At 43.1% G+C, this 20352-nt stretch overlaps 1 long non-coding RNA gene across 1 annotated transcript; it reads left to right on the top strand.

Moving 5' to 3' along the window:
- The first annotated feature begins 906 nt into the window (after nucleotides 1-906).
- Nucleotides 907-14849, top strand: LOC116657864. The gene is made up of 3 exons (XR_004313016.1): nucleotides 907-1348; nucleotides 10232-10314; nucleotides 14406-14849. It is a non-coding gene; the product is annotated as an uncharacterized LOC116657864 (long non-coding RNA).
- Nucleotides 14850-20352: the final 5503 nt, after the last annotated feature.

The following is a 20352-nucleotide window of genomic DNA, read 5'->3' as shown; positions in this document are numbered from 1 at the left end:
AGCAGGGTATTGCTCAAGTAGTAGAGCGCATGCTTAGCATGCACAAGGTCCTGGGTTCAATCCCCAGCACCTCCATTAGGATAAATAAACCTAACTACGCCCTCCCTCAATAAAAAGAGGGGGAAATAAGCAGTTCATGCTCAAAGTCAGCCTATAAAGCAGGGTACAAAATGCTCTTATAGAGGATAAGTAAGGGATAGCTACACTGAGACCTGAACAGAGAGCAAGCTTGCCAGGTCTTGGGGTGGAGGTGCGGGATGGACGGCGAATTTCCGGCAGAAAGGCAAGAAGACTTACATGGCTGAACTGCAAAGTGGGAGAGGGAGAAGCATTAGCAACGAGAAGGGAGCGTCAGGGAGAAGCCGGTTGGTTACAGGCCTGTGTATGAGCTAGAACTTCATGGAAACAGTCATGTGATACCATCAGCTGTATGCTTTGCAAAGAACTCGCTGGAGTGCAGAGTCGGGATGGCAGCGTGCAGGTCAAAGTGGAAAGGGAAGACCCTGCTAGTCATTCAGGTGGCCTAGACCAGGATGGGAGATGATTCACCTAAAAGGCACAGTCCACAGAACTTGCTGATGGATTGGACGAGCACGGAGAGACCAAAATGAGGCCCAGGCTTTGGCTGGAGGAGAGGCAGAGGGATTTATCAGGGGCCGGCACACAAGACAGGCAAGCTCCAGGGACGGGTTCTGAGATCAGTTTTGGAGAGATGGACTTGGAGGAGTTCAGAGGGCATAGCCGGGGAAGATGCTTCAGAAGGAGTCTACTGCAAGGAATGGGAGTCCCCCACCCTCCCTTTACCCAAAGAGGATAAACTATTAGACAAGAGGGTAAATTCTGAGACAACCCTTTTTCTGAAAACTCCAAGTATCCTGGGAAAAAAAAAAAAAATCAGGGCTTCCAGAAAAATCCACAGGCGGCAGCAGCTGCGCATGCGCGGTGAGAGTACGGCTGGTGGGGGGGGGGACGACCTCACTCCTAGGGGAGGGCGGAACTTCCGCTGCGGCCGGAAGAAGCTTTTCTCTTCGATGACGAGAATGTGGGCAACATGGCGGCGGCTCGTGGTCCCCGTTTGCTGTCCCGGAATTTGAAGCAGTTACACTAAAGACAGAAAGCTGCTGTGCAGCCTCCCGCCTCCGCGGCCCTCACTCTCCGGCTGGAGGACGCCGTGTGTGTTGCTGTGCGGGTTCCTCGGGCCTCTCACCCCAAAGCTGCCTCCAGCTTTTCTCCTCACCCCCAGGCCAAGTCCGGAAGGGCCTCGTGGTTCTTCCTCGTGGACGCTCCAAGCTTCATGTTTTCTTTCCAGGGACTAAGCGAACACTGAGCCATGGAAATTCTGTGCAAGGTGCGTAGGTAATTTCAGTGTTTCTAGTACATGCGTTTTTAAGTGAAAAATTAAATGTAAAATTAATAGTAATGTATATATGCTGCTTATCAGATACATTTTGTAATTATCAAGATAGTTTATAGTCCTTATGTGTGTGTGTATGTGTGAGAGAGAGAAATCTTTAAATCTGATGTGTATTTTATGCTTGAACCATGTCTCCATTTGCACCGACCACATTTCAAGTGCTCTGTAGCCACATGTGGCCGGGGGTGGTGGTAGCGGGTCTAGACCTTCCAGTCCAGGGAGCTCTTAACAGCAGTGATCAGCTATCGCTGACATGTACTGAGCCCTGGCTGAATACCAGGGACCATGAAAAGCACTTTATGTGCAGTATAATGGGGATAAGCACAGATTCCTAGGCCTCAGTTCTGGCACCAGCACTTAGTAAATTAGGCCGGTTGTTTAACGTCTCTGTGCCTCAATTTCTGGCTGTAAAGTGGGAATGATAATGATACGGTCCAAATGTTTGTGTCCCCCTTAAATTCATATGTTGAAAACCTAACTCCTAAGGTGATGGTATTGGGAGGTGGGGACTTTGGGAGTGATTAGGTAGTTAAGGCAGAGTCCTCACAAGCGGGTTAACGCCCTTTTCTGTATAAAAGAGGCTCCAAAGAGCTCCCTTGTTTCCGTGTACCACATGAAGACACAGTGAGAAGCTGGCAGTCTGCAACTCAGAAGGCCTTCAGCAGACCCCAAGCGTGCTGATGCCTTGATCTTGAACTTCCGAGCCTCTAGAAGTGCGAGAGAGAAATTTGTGGTTGCTGAGCCAGCTGGACTAAGACGAGTTGCTTCTGTACTTTGCTAGAGACAGCCAGCTGGACTAAGACGAGCGGTAATACAGAGCTAGGGTTGCTGAGGGAGTTTAGTTAGCAGGTGTTCAAACGGTGCCTAGAACAGAGCCTGCCGTGGTCTGTATGTGCTGTAGAGATTTTTGTGATTACTCTTGTCCTAGATCACACAGCTTTCAAAGAGGGCACTGTGATGGACTTTGAAAACTGTCCGTTGGATTTCCAGCTGGAAGCTCTTGGTGACCCTACCAAGGGCAATTGATCTGAATGGTGATGAAAAACCAAAACTGGTCTGCTCTGGGGGAGGTGGGGAGGTGAGTAGGCAGTGACGTGAAGATCTCGATTTTCATTTAGTATCCATGGTTCCTTTAAAACCCAGACCAGAAGCACCCTATGGGCACCTGCCTTATCTGCGCTACCATAAATTGAACATCTGCAAGTCTCACTAACACCCTTCACAATACTGTTCAGTAGCACTGGGTGACTGTCATCAGAGAGCACAATTGAGAGCACCAAGACACTGTAGAGAGAACAGCAAAGGGGCCTCATGGCAGGTCCACGTTTAGATAACAGAGCAAGGTAATGGGGGGAGGTGGATAAAAGAGAAGGAGGAATAAAAGAGTGGTGGATGGATAATGAGGTATTGCTCCAGTTGCTAAGTCCTGACCGTCTGTGGCCTGTGCCTTTTGTTCACAGTACATCTAAGAAGATGCTTAATAATCTTAGAAATGACTACCTTTTATTAACTTTTTATTTGGAAATAATGATGAAGTTATATAAAAGTTACAAGAATAGTACAAAAAGTTCCCAATATCCTTTACCCAAATTCACCAATTGCTAGCATTTTGCCGCATTTACTGTATATTCTCTCTCTGAACCATTTGAGATTAAATTGCTTACATCATGTCCCTTTATCCCTAAATACCTCAGTGTTCATTTTCTAAGAAAATGGACCTTCTCTAATATAATGGCAATACAGTTATCATATTCAAGAAGTTTTATATTGATACAATACTCTTACCTAATCTACAGTTAGAACCAGGGGAAAATGAAAGAAAAGGCAGAACCAGAGGGCAGATGAATGACGAGTGTTGCTCCGTGTTCCAGCTTCACTGTCTCAACTTCAGAGCGACTTTTTTCTGGTCCAATATCCAATCCGCTATCATGCTTTGCATCTAGAAATAACTTTTTCTTTATCAACTTGAACGTTTTGGACTTTCAGCACTAAATATCCATTGGCCTAGTTCATAGATGCTAGGAATGTAGTTTAAATGGAGGTATCTTAGAAATAGCAGGGATGTTAGGGTTGAAAAGAGAGCCCAGGAAAGGTAGAGCTGAACAGCTCATGTTTGCAAACCATTGTAAGGACTGAAGATGGCACAGCTGAGTCCTTGGGGACGTGTTCTGAGTGACCTCTTTGTTCAGGTACATGACATTACCTGAGGTCACCTAAGTTACCCCTCTGTTAAGGTACTGAGGCATTAGGGATACAAGTACAAATAAACTTACCCCTGCCTGCGAAGAGATGACAGATTTCTTCACTATGAACACAAATCGCTTCAGTACAAGGTGGTAAATGATGTAAACTCCAAGACCGCTGTGCTCACCTGCAGCATCATAGTGGGCCCCTGGTTCATTTCATTCTGGATACTTAAAAGCCTTTGGCGTGAGTCTCGCGGCCTCAGCTCTGCTGCTTACCACCGCAGAGCGCTAGCTTCTCATCGTAGTATTTGGAGGGGCTTCTTGTCGTGTGTCCAGCTGTGTCCTGAGTCCCAGATTCCTTCTTCCTTCTTTCGGCCTGTTCTTTGAAACCTCCCTCCCTGGATCAATTCTATTTGGATCAGGCTCTGAGTTTCAAAAAATCTAGGCTTAGTCAGCCCAGCTCATATAAAGGGCACAGATAACAACTGAAGTCCTTCAGCAATGTAAGGATGGCCCAAGACAGCTCACGGACAGTTTCAGCAAGGAATTAGAAAACTCCAAGGAAGAATATGGAACTTCAAGGTTGAGGGTAGGTGTCCAAAAACATTGACAAGTGTCAAAGGGAGTTCATGCTAATGTGAAAATTCCAGCTGAATTTTTTAAATATTTCCTTTGTCTCGTGAGAAACCAGAAAATCATGAGTCCTTTTTGCTCGTAGAGAAGAACATTGCTGAAGAGGTATTTTAGCCTTTATCTTACATCTTTTTAGATTGTACGTGGAGTAACTTGGGTGGCATGTATTTCGTGATGGAATTTCTATCTGCGTTTCTACCAGAGTGGGTCTTCTTGGTGAATCATCAGGAGGAGAGAAGCTGAGTTCTGATGCTTCCTGCTGGCACTCCAAGTCTGCACGACTGAAACAAGTGTTACCCTGGTAGCAGGGTGCCAGGGAAGAGAAAATTAAAAATATAAAATGTCAGTACTCCTCAAGTTAAGTGGTGTCGGTGCAAAAAATACAATCAAGCATCATTTATCTAATGTTGTTTTGTTCGATGTGCCATGGAAATTTTTCAGGAAGCTAAAGTTTGTAGTATAATGACAAAACTTAGCAAGTACTGAGCATCAGGAGGGGACTGACTCTCAGCACAAGAGAGACTTGCTTTTGCTTGGGGATGGAAGTGCTCCATCTTGGTCGTGGTGTTGGCTGCACAGCTGTAAACATCTGTCCTAAGTCATGGCACTTAACACTGCTGAAGGGTGAGTTTTATTGTATGTAAATTCTGCCTGGATAAACCTGCCTCTTAGAAGGAGGGGAAAGTGATTAGGACGCAGTCAAGAGAGTGAAACGACAACCTACAGAATGGAGGGAAGTGTTTGCAAATCATATATCTGATAAAAGTCTAGTTTCCAGAATATATAAAGAACAATTCAACAACAAAAGACAAATCATTTTAAAGTAGGCAAAAAAAATGGTGGTTCCTCAAAAAGGTAAACATAGAATTACCATACGACCCAGCAGTTCCACTCCTAGGTGTATGTACTCAAAAGAATTGAAAACCAGTAGACAGAAAGTTTGCACGTGAATGTTCACAGCAGCACCAGTCACGATATCCAAAAGGTAGGAACAACCCAGATGCCCTTCAGCGGCCAAATGGATAAGTGTGCTGTGGTCAGCACACACAGCGGGGTGCTGCTGAGCTGTAACAAGGATTAAAGCATGGGTACGTGCTGCACCATGGATGAACCTCAGAAACACGCCAAGTAAAGAAGCCACATGCAAAAGGTCACATATTACGTGATTCCATTCATACGAAATACTCGGAATTTAAAAATCCACAGAGACAAAATGCAGATTGGTAGTTGCCAAGCCCAGAGGAAGGGGAGAAAGAAGAGTGACTGCTTAGTGGGCACAAGTTTTCCTTTTGGGATAATGAACATGTAGACAGAGGTGGTGGTTGCACAACATTGGGAATGTGATAAATGCACCAAATTGTTTGCTTTAAAATGGTCAATTTCATGTTATGTGAATTTCACCTCAATAAAAATTTTTTGAATGTTTTAAGGAAAAAATTACAGCATTATTGATAATAGTTTTTCCAAAGTATGTTGTGTTCTTCCCAGCTTTCGTTCTTACAGTATCATTGAGAACTATGGTGGGGTCTCAACTGGGGCCTGTTCCAGAGCTCTGAGCTGCCAGGACGGTTGACGCTGATGAGTAGCCGTGTTTGCCTGAGAACCCGGGAGACCCCTGGGGAGAAGTAGCAAAAAGAAACAATAGGACTCTAGGTCCCTGGACCATGGAGATGGTGTCTTTTAAAGAGAGGGGACCGATGCCCCAGCTGCTGACTGTCTGTGAAACTCACAAGGCCAGGCATTCTCCAGCTGGGAGGGCTCTGCGTTCCTCTGCACTGACCAGGCAGCCGAGTTGACTCAAACTACAATTGTGGTCCTAGGCAGCACCCCTCAAATGCCCTTGGAGCTGCCCCCTGCGAATTTGTTGCAAGTAACATGGTAGAAGGAACTGAAGAACTTTAAAAATAACTGCACCTACGGTTGGGCAGTGAGCGAAGCTCTGTGAGCACTCCAAAGCCACGTTGGCTGAGGTGAATGGAGGGAGAGGTGTCTACTGCAGGGACAAAGCCAGGCCCCGGCACTGGACGTGCACCTCAAGAGGAGCCGTGAGACAGAAGCAGGTGAGAGGCAAGTAATAGTGGTCCCCAGTCTCCAGTCTTTGAAGCAGTGAGAAGAGTGCAAAATTGTCCTGGCACTAAGCCACCTAGAGCCTAAGAAACTGGGGAGACACCAGGACCACCAAAGTCTTGTTTAACTGACTGGCATCTAAGAGGAAAGCAAGAAGACCAAGGAAGAGTGGGCTCCAGGGGCAGGGCCCGGTGGGATCTCAAGTGATGGCCATTGCCCACGACTGTGTCTTGGGAAGATTAGGATCCTCAAGACAGGTTCCCCTCTCCTACACTGCTGGTGGGAATGCAGTTTGGTGCAGCCACTATGGAAAACAGTGTGGAGGTTCCTCAAAAGACTAGGAGTAGACGTACCATATGACCCAGGAATCCCACTCCTGGGCTTGTATCCAGAAGGAAATCTACTTCAGGATGACACCTGCACCCCAATGTTCATAGCAGCACTATTTACAATAGCCAAAACATGGAAACAGCCTAAATGTCCATCAACAGGTGACTGGATAAAGAAGATGTGGTTTATTTATACAATGGAATACTACTCAGCCATAAAAACCGACAACATAATGCCATTTGCAGCAACATGGATGCTCCTGGAGAATGTCATTCTAAGTGAAGTAAGCCAGAAAGAGAAAGAAAAATAGCATATGAGATTGCTCATATGTGGAATCTAAAAAACAAAAACAAACAAACAAAAACAAAGCGTAAATACAGGACAGAAATAGACTCACAGACAGAGAATACAGACTTGTGGTTACCAGGGGGGTGGAGGGTGGGAAGGGATAGACTGGGATTTCAAAATTGTAGAATAGATAAACAAGATAACAAGATTACACTGTATAGCACAGGGAAATATACACAAAATGTTATGATAACTCACAGAGAAAAAAATGTGCCAGTGAGTGTGTATATGTCCATGAATGACTGAAAAATTGTGCTGAACACTGGACTTTGACACAACATTGTAAGATGATTATAAATCAATAAAAAATGTTAAAAAAAAAAAAAAAAGACAGGTTCCCCTCAAGTGTCAGATCAACCTGGAAGGAGTGGAAGGAGTGCCTCGTTATACCCCTGGGCTCTACTTGACCCTGGATCAGCTAGGATGAAGACTCAGAAGGAATGTGTATCCAAGCTGGACGTAGCCCAGAGATGGAAAGAAACACTTATCCTTTGATGAACAAAACAAGTCAAGATTCAGAAGGGGTTTCACAGGTGGAAGCTGGACCAAAATTAAGAAATGTAACAGGAATGAATGTAAAGACTCGGATTTCTTTTTCTTTTCTTTCTTAAAATACAGTTAAAGGATAGCAGCAGAAATGGTATGATGTGCCCACTAAGTGCTGGAAATTTGACTGGCATTGTTTCCTCTCATCCTCACAACTGTCCTGTAAAATAGCAAATAGGAAAACTGAAGCCCCAAGAGGTTCAAGGAATTTGCTCAAAGTTACATACTGTAAATGTGAAGCAATGCTACTCTAGGTCCGCAGACCTCCAAAATCCATTCTCCTGTTTTCCACAAACAGTTCCAACAGAATAAACCTTAACCTAAGCACAGTTCATGTGAGAAGGACCTGGGGCTCCACTTGACCATAAGTTTTTAAAGATTGTGTAGACTGAAGGCTACATCAATTGAAATACAGGGTCCAAAACCTCAGGGATATAACCATCCCCCTGTACTTCAAGACTCCGTTGGAGCATTTGAGTCCCAGGCTTGAGAAGGAACTGAGTGCCTCAGAGTTGATTGATCAGTCTCAGTCCCTCTGAAGACTGACTTGGATCCAGAATCCAGGAATCTTAACCAACAAGAACAACCCCTGGGGAAATCTTAGAAACAAGGCGCCCCCTGGTGGTCCTCTTGACCAGGGACCATGGCCCCATTCCGGAGTATTCTGTTCACCTACTGGGATGCACCAAGCAGTTCTTTTTATCTCTATTTTTTAAATTATGTTTTCATCGTTGAAATTATTTTCATCTTAGCCCTTGTGATTAGTATGTTGTATTTCAGAAACTATTTTTATATACTTATTTACCATTGCATTCCAAGTTCAAAACTTGGTAGTAGAATTAAACCTAGAATTAAAATTTCAGCTCTTTACCGTGAGTTTCTCATGAAGAAACAACAACAACCCAGCAAGAGAATCCAACCCATCTCCCGCTCAGTGGAGAACTTTTCGAGCTTTATTTAAATTAACATTGTCATGATGCTTTTGATGGGGAATGTTTATTTCACAAAGAAGAGGATGAATACATTACAAGGGAGGTTAATCATTTCCTATAAGTAACTTACGTTATCTTAGCAGCCTTAGGGTAGTCTTCAGCTCTGAATGAGTATTTTGTTATTTATATTATCCACTGTATGGCCTGTTTATTCTCTGTGAAAATAACTTGCAGAGTTTTTAGTTCCCGTGAATGATTTTGCTTATTTGCTTTTGAGCATTGATCAGCCACGAGTTCTAAAATAAACACGTAATTTATTTTGAGTTTTAAAAAGCAAAGAGAAGCAAAATTAATTAATTTGCCAATCTGCTACCATCAGTGAATCTTAAAGTACATATAAATCATCACAATTCTGAATAATTCTTTAGGTTAATGGTTGGTAAACTTTCTATAAAAGGCCAGAGAGGAAGTATTTTAGATTTTGCAGGCCAGAGAGTCTCTCCCACAGTTACTAGACTCTGCTGTTACAGCAGAAAAGTTTTCAGAGACAATATGTAAATGAACAGATGTGGCCATGTTCCAATAAAACTTTATTTACAAAACCAAGTGGCAGGCCAGATTTGGCTTGCATGCCATAATTTGCTAACGTAGTGAACAGTTTTTCTTGATTGGCGCCTTCCATTTTGGAAAACAATTCTGGAAAATTCATACTAAGAACGCCTAATAATAATGCAGACTTCTCAATTCTGTTCCTTTGTAATAGTATTTACTTGGTGTTTTCCTGATTTTTATTGAAAAGTATTTATAAAGAAATGTATTAAATCTTAATATTTTGATCGCATCTGAGTAAGTTACAATAGTTATACCTTGTCACATGGTATGTAAGTCACCTTTATAGATTAGTTACAAAAATTTACCATCCCTTTGTTTTTGGTTATTATTATCTGGCCAGCCTCCTAACAGACATGAAAATGATGAAAACATCATTCTCTTCTACTTGTAGAAAGTCTTGCTCTCCCAGGCATATGGTCTGGTTATTATTTAAAAGTTTGAGACAAGTACTTTTTTTTATATTTTCATTCTAACGTCTGTCTTGCTCTATATAAAACAATGTAAAGAATTCTGTGAATTTTATTAGAAGGGTTATAAGCTTTGTGGCTGATATATGCCTACATTATTTGCATTTAATTTAATTAGAGTTTTGAAGAGAATGCTGTAAAATCAGATTTAGTGTTTTTATGTTATTTGAAATTTGTTTTCCATCCATTTCACGGCACTAATAATCAAGGATCTTATTTTTGAAAGCAGTTTATATAGCTATATTTTGATGTTTTAAAAATTGTCTAGAGGATAAGAGCAAAGGGAAAAAAATCAAGATTTGTGCCTTTTGTGGGGACAGGGTACAACTCCACAGTAGAGTGCGTGCTTAGGGTACACAGGTCCTGGGTTCAATTCCCCAGTACCTCCATATGAGTAAATCACCTAATTACACCCCCCTGTCCCAGGAAAAAAAAATTTAAAATAAAGTAAAAAAAAAATTTTTTAATTTGTGCCTTTTGATTTTTTTTAATGTTTCAGTTAATGGATTTTTAGCTGAATTTTCCTTTATAAGATCTTCATTTTGAACCGTACTTTTCCCTCATGAATAAACCGGAATATCTTTATTTTGAATTTATATATTGCTGAGTGACCCAGTTTCTTTATGAATCTTACAGGTGGGGTGTGTATCAAGCAGAATCATTGTTAAATGCAATTATGTATTCATTTTGCCCCAGAAAACCTCCAGCCTGACTACTCTTTGACCAGACAGCTATCAACCATGATCTGTCAACAGCGGCTGGAGTTCTGGAAGACACAGGTTAGAATATCTTAATCCTAGCTTTCTCTTTTCTCAATAGCTAATGGGATTTCACTGGAAGAAATTTGGCAATGAAGTGAATAGGAGAAAAAGGGTAATTTTCCCCATGTGTGAATTAAACCTGACAATATAAGGCAGGTCCATGCTTTCCCTTTCTGTTAGAACTTTAATTTCAGCATATGTGTGTAACTTACAAAACTGACCGTGCAGCCGTGAATGTCCTAGCAGAAGGGAAGGGGTTCTAGAGCTTTCTGTCGTCTCATCGCTACAGGCAGGCATCCTTTGGTTTTCTAGACCCAAGTGGGGATAAGAAGTCAACTCAGTATTCCAAGGGAAGCCTAAACAGAAGGTTAACCCTGGTAAGAAGCCAGCATTTGTCTTAAGGCCCCAGTCTCTATGTCCTGGTGTCCAGAAGCAGTTCCAGAACCAGCAGAAGTCTTGACTGCTACCAGAGACACGGGGATGACTGCCAGGGATGACGCAGCGCCGCAAGACCGCCAGCTGGTTTACTCGGTGCTCAGCTGTCAGAGCAAAAGACTGTTCCACTTTCTTTTGAAATACTTTACAGATACAGAGTGAGATGAAATGATATATGCCTAAGAAGAAACATTGAAAGTTGTTTTAATGGAGCACTGAAATAAGGGTAGCTGTTTCATTTAAAAAAAACGGATAGCATGAACCGTTGGGTGCACAGCTACAGATCTGCGTGCCCCGCCGGGCCAGGCGGCCTCTCCAGGCTGCGGTCTCCGCCAGCTCCGGTCTGGAAACCCTGCCAGGGACACGGGCCCCTCTTCTCTCAGGGCACGTATTGGTTTTGGCGGAGATGTGGAACCACCTAGCCAGGTGAAGCAATTAACGGTACATTTCTTAAAACATTAAATTTCAAATGATTTTAACTAGGAAATATACTCCCGAGTTCAGCATTGTCCAGGCTTCCCTCATCTACACCCACCTTTACAATTTTTGCTGTGTCCCTGTATCATTATTTACTTTACATTTTTCCGTTACTGAACTTATTTATTTTACCTAAGTAGATTTGTTGTAAAAGAGAGCTTTGTGAAATTACTGTGGGTGGAAAAACCAGTATCACTTGCCTGGAACAGAAAGTCACCCTGTGAAATGACTGAGTAGCTGTCAGGTGTGCGGGCCCATCACGCCCATTCTGTTCCTCTCGTCTCCTGCCTGGCTCCAGACCACATTGCCTGAAATTCTACTAAGATGAAAGCCCCTGCGATAAACATAAGAACCTGCCGTCTGAGGACTTCATTCTCCGGAGTTAGAATGGCCTGAATGGGGGGGCTGTAGCCCTCACCGTGGCTGTGGGCTGCTTTGGGCACAGGGCCTTCGGAGTCCCTGCTTTCCACCTAATATTCTCAGAAGCCCTGTTTGTCCACCCCTGTCGGGGGACCAAGTCCTCCTCTCCCCATGGTCGGACCTTACCCCGTGGCCGCAGCTCTCCTCTGGCCAGTACTCTTCCCCGCGTGTCCCCTGCTATCTCCAGCCTCTCTCTCTACTGACCTTGATCTGGCCTACGATAATTCTTCCCTGAATTCTCCTGGCTTGGGACATCCTTTGAAGCTCATGCATGCCATCCACCCCAAGGATCTTGCAAAGAGATGTCAGGTGTGAAGGCCCAGGGGCTGCCCTGTCCTCCACAGATAACTGAAGGTGCTCCCAGAAAAGCCTTAATTTCTAAATACCAGGTGTTTCTGGGCCTTCCTGCCCATCTCACCCCACACCTCTCTTTAGCACTTGTGCCCTGTGAGCCAGGTTTTCCTGAAGCATCTTCTGCATTTATTGAACATTTAGGAAGCCCATCCTGTGCTCTTAATCCTGTCCCTCCATCCATCCTCTTCCCCCCTGAGGTGGGAAGTCCCCAGGAACCTACCCCTGGTCCTCAGTGCAATCCTCTCCCACCTCTTGGCAGGAAGATGTCATCTCCAGTTTTCACTACATCAGAGCTCCAGCAAGTTATTTAAACTTCTTGAACCTCAATTTTCTTATCTATGAAGTGGGGATAATCCTGGTTCCTAGATCAGTGGACTTTTTAAAGGTGTGGATAACTTGGTGCATGTACAGTACTTGGAGTGACGCCCAGAATTGGGTAGATACTCAGTAGATGACAGCTGGTACCCACCTGCCATATGTGATACACAAGTCTGCATGGCCTGCACTTGACCCTGGGAGAGGCCCTCACGTGCGTTTCCAGATTCTCTCAGACTCCTCCTCCCAACACTAGCGTTCAGCACGTATTTACCAACTGCTTCCTGGGTGTTGCTGCTACTGAGTGTCTCACTTAAGACCTGAGGGCCGGGCCAGTGGCACTCAGCCTCGCAGCACTGAGCGCCTTGCCTTAAATTCTCGGTGGATGAGTGGGTATCAGCCTCTGCCAATAAGAAAGAAAATCAGGCATCAAGAGGAAGCTTCCTGATAACAATTAATACAGCATCTAGACAAATAATCATGCTGTAGACAGAAGTTTAAAGAGTTGCAGTAACTCTGCACAAGTAGAAAAGGGGAAGATTTCAAAATGCATTGGAAGAGTTCATGCTTTCATAGACTAACTCAGCCTCTGAGTAGTGCCGTTACAGGTCCCGTGATTTCCCTGCTTCTGCATTTTTACCAAGTTTTCTTACAGCATGAAAATATAGGCATTTCCATTTGGACAGATTTACAGCGATCTGAAATAGCAGTAGAAAAATGGTATATTTTATTTCCTTCTGGTTAAATTGGTCTATTTTAATATACTTTATGAATAAAAGAAAGAGCTCTTATTAATGATGTTAAGAAAATTATATTTTTATTAGATTATATTTTATTAAATGCAGTTAGTGAATTTATTTTCTTGATGTATTTCTTGTAAGTATATTTCTTCTGAGTGCATTCAAAACCCATGTAACTTAATTGTGTTACTGTAATTGCCTCAATATCATCTCAACTAAGAGGTAGAAGTCTTTGCACAGAAGCACAGCGGAGCACTTCGGAGCGCCTGGGTGTTTGTTCTGCATGTTGTGTCGGCCTTTTCACTGTGTTGTTATGTCTCACAGGACGTAATTTGCCTAGTAATACAGATAAACTCTTGTAAAAGTTATCCAGGTCATTTCTGGGTTCTGTGGAGGTACTCTGTGAGTCCTGGGACCTAATCCTGATTTTTTATTCCTGTTTTTACTGTATTACCTTTACTTTTTTCTTAATACAAAGTATTACCTGCTAATTATGCGATATTTGGAAATACAGATAATGAAGGAATTCAGTCAATTAGAACCTCACCACGTAGACCCCTAAGTCCCCCTACTGAGCAAGGAACTACCACTGTTGACAGTCTTTGTGTAACCATACATACTTCAATAATTTTTTTAGCAAGTACGATAATAAATTCATGTATTCTCTGTTTTCTTACCTACTTTTCCACTTTTTTCCCACTAAACACGGTCAGCATTTCCCTTATCATGAGATACTCTTCTCCATCACCATTTTTTTTTATATTGAGGAAAAATTTACATAACATAAAGTTAACCATTAACCATTTACTATTTTAAAAGCAGGCAGTTCAGTGGCATTTAGTGCATTCACAACGTTGTGCAACCATCACCTCTTTCTAGTTTCAAAATATCTTCATCACCCCAAAAGGAAACCCTGGGCTCTGTAAGCATTCACTCGCCGCCAACCTCCTCCTCCCAGCCCCTGGTGACCACTAGTCTGCTGCCTGTCCCTGTGGATTTGCCTACTCTGGACATTTCATATAAACAGAATCATACCATGTGTGGCCTTTTGTGTCTGGCTTCTTTCACTTAGCATCATATTTTCAAAGTTCATCCACGTTGTAGTGTGTTATCAGTGCCCCATTCCTTTTTATGGCTGACGACGACTCCATTGGTTGGGTAGACCACAACTTGTTTGCCCATTCCTCTGCTGGTGGACATTTGGATTGTTTCTACCTTTTGTCTGTGAAAAGTGGTACTATGAATGGACGTTCCAGTGTTTGAGTCCCTGTTTGCAATTCATTTGGGCAAATACCTAGGAGTAGAGTTACTGGGTTGCATAATAATTCTGTTTAACTTTTTGAAGAACCACCAAACTCTTTTCCACAGATGTGGACCCATTTTACATTCCCAGCAGCAGTATCTGAAGATTCCAGTTTCTCCAGCCCTCACCACAAGGCGTCGTTCCCCAGCTGTTTGATTACAGCCATCCTGGTGGGTGTGAAGTGGCACCCCGCTGTGGGTTTGACGTGCACACGCCTCCCGGCCTCATCTTGAATGTCTGCAGGCCGTGCCGTCGTGGAGGGTGTATATTCCTAGTGTTCTGATGGTAGATGTGTAATTAATAATTTTCTGTTTTTATAAACAGTGCTGTAGTGAACATCTTCCTACCACAATCTTTAAACAAATTCATTATTATGTCTTTAATATATATTTCTAAAAGTGCATTTGTTGGAACAAAAATAAAGCTAAGGCTTTGGACATGTATTGACAAATTGCCTTCAAAAATAGATCAACTTTATACTTCCTGCCATATCTGACCAGTTTCTTGTAAGTTACTCATTTCTGCCAAAACAGGTAACAGGCTTTTGGAAGAAATTACTGCCTGCGTTAAAACCTGCTGGCACTAAGCCTTCAGAGATTTTTGTCACTTATTTTCACATATGGATTTTTCCCTATCCTTTGCTAAAACAGACAATCATTACTGTGTTTTAAACATGTCTGAGAGATATGACACTTTCTTAAATGTATGTAAAAAGCCCTTTATCAGGACAGCTCAATTTATAAACAGTCGAGTATAACTTTTGGGTTGTCCAGGTTCAGTAATATGGCTTGAGCAATAACTCATCGATTAAATCCTAAAACTAGATATTTCATTTGTTCAGTCAGATGCCACTCCTGAAACTCCACTATTTCTACTCTCTAGAGGCAGTACCTGCTCTTCCCTCTGCTGTGTGACCATCGTAATGTTGGACGTCTTTAATTTTTTGTTAAGGCGATGGTGGTTTATGTATTTTTACCTTTAGGACAGTGAAGCTCCTCTCTGGCGATGACCTGATTTCCCTTCGTGGAACATAAAGTAAACTAGTGCATGGAGTTGATAACTTGTGTCACTCTTTACCAAAGAAATGCTATTTCATGCAGCTTGAAAGTTCTACATATAATTAGGGAATTGAAGGAAAAATATTCTGTGAACAAGATGAATAGCAATTTTAATTTTTTTAATTTGTTTTTGTTATTTCTAGGATATTAAGAATAAATCACACAGCAGGAATCTGGATGTACCCACTTCCAGAAAAATTTAATAACTATGAACTGGTGATATTTTGTCCAGCATGTTATTTCACAGAAACAGGTTTCTGTCTTTGCGAAGCCTGACTTAAGCTTACAGACAGAAGGAATGGCAGGCCCTGTTTTTAAAGGAAAGTGTTGTTGTTACTGCTTGAGGAGTGTGCAGAGGGATAGAGTCGGCTGAACTATTTGAAAACATTAAAATAGCTAATTCGTGAAGACCGGGAGAAACTGAAAGATATTAAAGAGGGGAACCTTCAGCCTAGATGCATGGCACAATCATTATGGTCCTAATGAACAAGTCATTTCTGCCCTAGGAAAAACAATTCTGATTTAGTGTGAGAAGACAAAGTGATTTATAATTCATACTCCCAATATATTAGCATGCTTTGGGAGCACTGCTTCCAAGTGTCACAACTGGTCTTTATCTCAGAACAGAAATGTCCCACACAGAGCTAAAATACGAGAATATTTATTACAGTTCATTAGTTTCAACCACTGGGACCTAATTAATAACTCTCTAGTTAATGACTATTTTCTGATTTCTATTCTAAAACAGTTCCCTCTTTATTAGTACTGAAATAATGAACAATTTTCATTCTCTGCATTTTGGTTTTATTAAATGTTTAAAGTTTTTAGTCTTTTGTGTTGTTAACATGGAGTTTATCACTTAGATTGTATAATCACTTAAGCTGTTTCTACTCACGCAAACCATTTAGGTTTTTTTAGATCAGTTTATTCAGAAAAGGCTCATGTGTTTTTGAAAAGAATCTGTTCAACCTGCTTTTAAAAATCGTGGTTGACAAAGGCAAAATTTCTTCCTTATCCTAGTGGACGTTGCCTCCTCTCCCTCCTCCTCCCCCTTTCACTCCCGTCTTCTCTCCCTCTCCATGCTCTCTCCATTCTGATAATACCCTTCATATCCTGGTGAAATTCTCCATTGTAAGGTCCCTGCCGCTCAGAAGGGAGCCAAGACGGGATGCAGGTGTATCCTCTCCCCATTTCCCAGCTGCCAGGATATGGGCATATACTAGGCTCAGCCTACTGCATGCTCTTGTCCATAGCTTTGAATTTTTAGGGAGTGGCCCTAACAAACAGGGGCCCCTACAGGTCATTAAGCATGGTGGCCAGTGCACGGACAGACAGATGCCACGAGGGGAGACCCAGCCAGACCCTCCTGATGGTGTGCTCTGGATGTTCTTGGCTTCCTGGCCCTGCACACCTTGCTCACATCCCAGGACTATTTTACCAGCCTTCTCGTTGGTTCTGTGAGCTGTTGATATCCCTCCTATAAATTCCTGTCCTCTCAAGTTAGACGGAATCAGTTTGTGTTATTGGTAATCAGAACCCTTGACTGATATAATGTATATCTCAGCTTAAACTTGAGATACAAACCTTGGGCTTGTCACTGATTGAATCTATTAATAGAAAATAAATTTGAAATTCAAACTCAATAAATATTTGTTGAGGAACAATTCAGTGTAAGGCATTATTCTGAGGAATGAAGAAAGGCTAAAGATGTCTTCAGTTTGTTTTTCTTTGGACCCCAAATCTAGTGAGGACACAATACATCTGATCACACTATGGGGCAGATCACACAAGTCCTGCAGTTGAAGTAGAAACTAAGAACTGGGGGCCCCCAAGAAAGGGGAAAAGCACTCTCACTTGACTGATCCAGAAAGACTTTCTGAAGAAGATGAGACCTGAGTTGGGCCACATCCCTCTAGGTTTGTCAGAAAGCACCACCGCATGTTCTGTTGAGGACAGTGATGTGCTGAGAGCTCGTGGGGAGAGGTGGGGAAAAAAACCCCAAAACCTTTGACATGGCAGAATAGTACATCAGGGAACTCTTGAGCTGAAACTCCAGTCTACCTAGGAAATCACTGGAAACAGGATAATCTCTGCCACAGGGTGGACACCGTGGTCCTACGTCACTGCTTCCCGGAAGTACCCGGCCCCCTTCCTGCCTTCTCTGAGCTGAGGGCAGAAGTGCCCGATGAGACCAGCTGTCCAGTGTCCTTGTGAAGAAGGAAACCTTCTTCCTACTGAAAGACAAAGTGAAGCTATGAAAATGCCAGTCATTCCACTAAAAAATACATAGTTGGTTTCATTGCAGGTCTTTCTCACCTTCGGCTGAAGGCTGAGGGGACCATTCCTGTGCCATTAACTCCTTTTGCTGGTAACACTGGCATTGTTTCCAAAGTCCTCAGAATTCCCCCCTCCAAGTCTGAGTACTCTTTTCATGCTGTACTGGCTCCCCGCAAAATTAGAGACACAAATGAAAGAATCAGAAAAACAGAACATGAGAAGTTTGAGTTTCGTTATGACTACCTTGTGCTCTTGGACCTTAAGCCTCTCATTTCAGCTGACCACTTTATATTTGAGCAAGGTAAAAATGAAGCCACTTCTCAACTCTCGTTTCCTATAGCAAAGGATAGAAATATTTTGGAATAATTTGCAAATTGCTACCATATGTTACAGGGACCAAGAGGAGGTATTTGATAGTCTATATTTTTAAATTTGATGTGCTACATCTAAAAATTCATTTACTTGGAAAATCTTAATTTCTTTTGTAGGGTAAAAAAAAAATTTAAATGTTTGCTTTAAAGGAAAGCCCTTCCAACTAAGAACGTGGGTTCTACAAATCCAGACACAGAGGAGATGTAGGCAAAGCTGAAGGATGGAATAATAGAAAGCCAGCACCTAGAAAGTACAAAGACCTGCGTCCCAACCCACATGCCCTCTTTTATCAGCCACATGAACTTCCCGCTCTACAAATGGCAAAATTGAGGCTCAGAAGATTAAGGGACCTACTATTGGCGGACGGCAAGGCCCAGCAGAAAGCAAAGCAGTCTGACCCCAGACCTGTGGGTTTCGACCTTTTTACATCCACAGCAGTGCTGGAGCGCGCGTTCATCTTGAGCTTAAAGGGTAAAAAGACAAATCAAGACTGCATATTGTCCCTGTGACATTTTACGTTGTGTAACTGGAAAAAAATTAGCCACGCAATAGGGGATGGGTGTTCCTCGTCTTTCCCCTTCGACTTTGTCCTCCAGTCCTCCCTAGCTCGCTGATGGAACAAGCCAGAACCCTGCAGCATCTCTGATGCTCTCCTCCCCCTGGGGCAGATACGTGCCCATGTCTGGGCTGTGCACTGCGCCACATCTGAAGGGGCCATTCACCGTAGGCTAATTTACATGAGAACACACAGGTGGCACAGAGATTCTGAGCCTCCCAGACAAGGCTTGGTCCACCCTGGGTCAGCCCACACTTGCACACGCCGAGGGGCATGTGTATGCACATGTTCTCTGAAACACACGCCCTCAGGGCTGCTTCATCCCTACTGCATCAAGTCCCCGCTCCCTCGCCTGACTGGAACCTAACTCGGTGCCCTGCTTGCTCTTACTTCCTACGTGCTCACACACCCCAGCTGTTCCGACCTCAGGTAGCCAGCTCCCCACCCCCACCCCCACCCCGCACCTGACCCCTCTCCGGAAAACTCTTCCTGCTGGCCAAGGCTGCATCTTTCTCATCGTTCAGATCTGAGGTTAAGTGTCACTTTCTCAGGTAGCCAAACCCATCTGCCTCAGTAGCCATCCGCCTCCCTCTCCCCTCCCACACAGCAGCCTCGGTTTTTCAACCAGACGTGTCTCTCTCACGCTTCCCCACAGTTTGTAATTGATAAAAGTGTTTGTTTGCCTGTTAAAAAAAGCTTTCTCCCACACTGGAGGGTGGACTCCCATGAGGTCAGGTGCTGTGTCATCTTTGTTCTGTGCTGTAGTGGGCACGTCATAGGTACCAGGCTGAATGAAGAGATGATCTGAACACTAGGAAACTGAAAGAACCAGCTCTTCGGAGATTCTTACTGTTTCCTCAGAACTTTGTGATTCCTCCATGGACATTTCCCTCGGGAGAAAAAACTCACAGATGCCCCTTTCACGTGGAGGAAGTGTTTATAATCACCGCAGAGCTGAGTGGTCTGCAGGTAGGACTTGGATGGAAGCTTACCTGCTCAGCCTGCTCGCATGAATCCATTCGGCTCCCTGCTCTTATATAACTGAAGACAAGAACACACAGGTCACTTGGTCTCTTTCTAAAGTTTGCCCCTTTGAAGTTTTGCTGCTAAACTAAAATCTCCATTTCCATATTGGAACAGGAAACTGAACTGGAGAGCTCTGACTTTTCACAAAGTTGTTATAAGTTAGTCAGGAGAAGTCAGTAGAACACAGTTGTGAGCTGGTAAGTGTGAATTAATTACTTAGGGCTCTGTTTTCCCGTTCTAATACCCTGTCACTGAGAAGACACCAAAGTGAAAAGCCCTTTGTGTGATCTCTTCAGGCCCTGTCGGTGCCAAAGGAGATGAAACAAACAAAGCCACCCCAGATCTCTCCAGACACTGACATTTCTCACACCGTGTTTTTAAGAAATACAGGATTCTTAAATTATCCAAAATGTCTTGAATGTTCTTGGAGAATAAATGAGGCCATTTTCAAAATTGTAGGCGAATAAAGAGCCTTGCTTTCTCATTAGAGCTTGACAATAGAGCCTGTATTTTAAAAGATCTTAAAATGTCCCCATAGCATTCTGTTAAAGTTACAGAAGTGTTTTCTGCGGAACTTCTGGATGGGGTTAGGTAATTAAGCGCATTATCTGGGGAGGGTATCGCTTGTTTAAATGATTGATAGCCTGACCATTCTTATTATGGTCAAGATAACTCTCTGCAGTGCATACGTTGGGTCAATTTTTTGTTATTACTGAAACTCTA

The sequence above is a fragment of the Camelus ferus genome, chromosome 19, assembly GCF_009834535.1.
Source record: "Camelus ferus isolate YT-003-E chromosome 19, BCGSAC_Cfer_1.0, whole genome shotgun sequence".
NCBI lineage: Eukaryota > Metazoa > Chordata > Mammalia > Artiodactyla > Camelidae > Camelus > Camelus ferus.
Note: the sequence above shows the minus strand (reverse complement) of the source record. Positions and strands in the feature narration are given on the sequence as shown.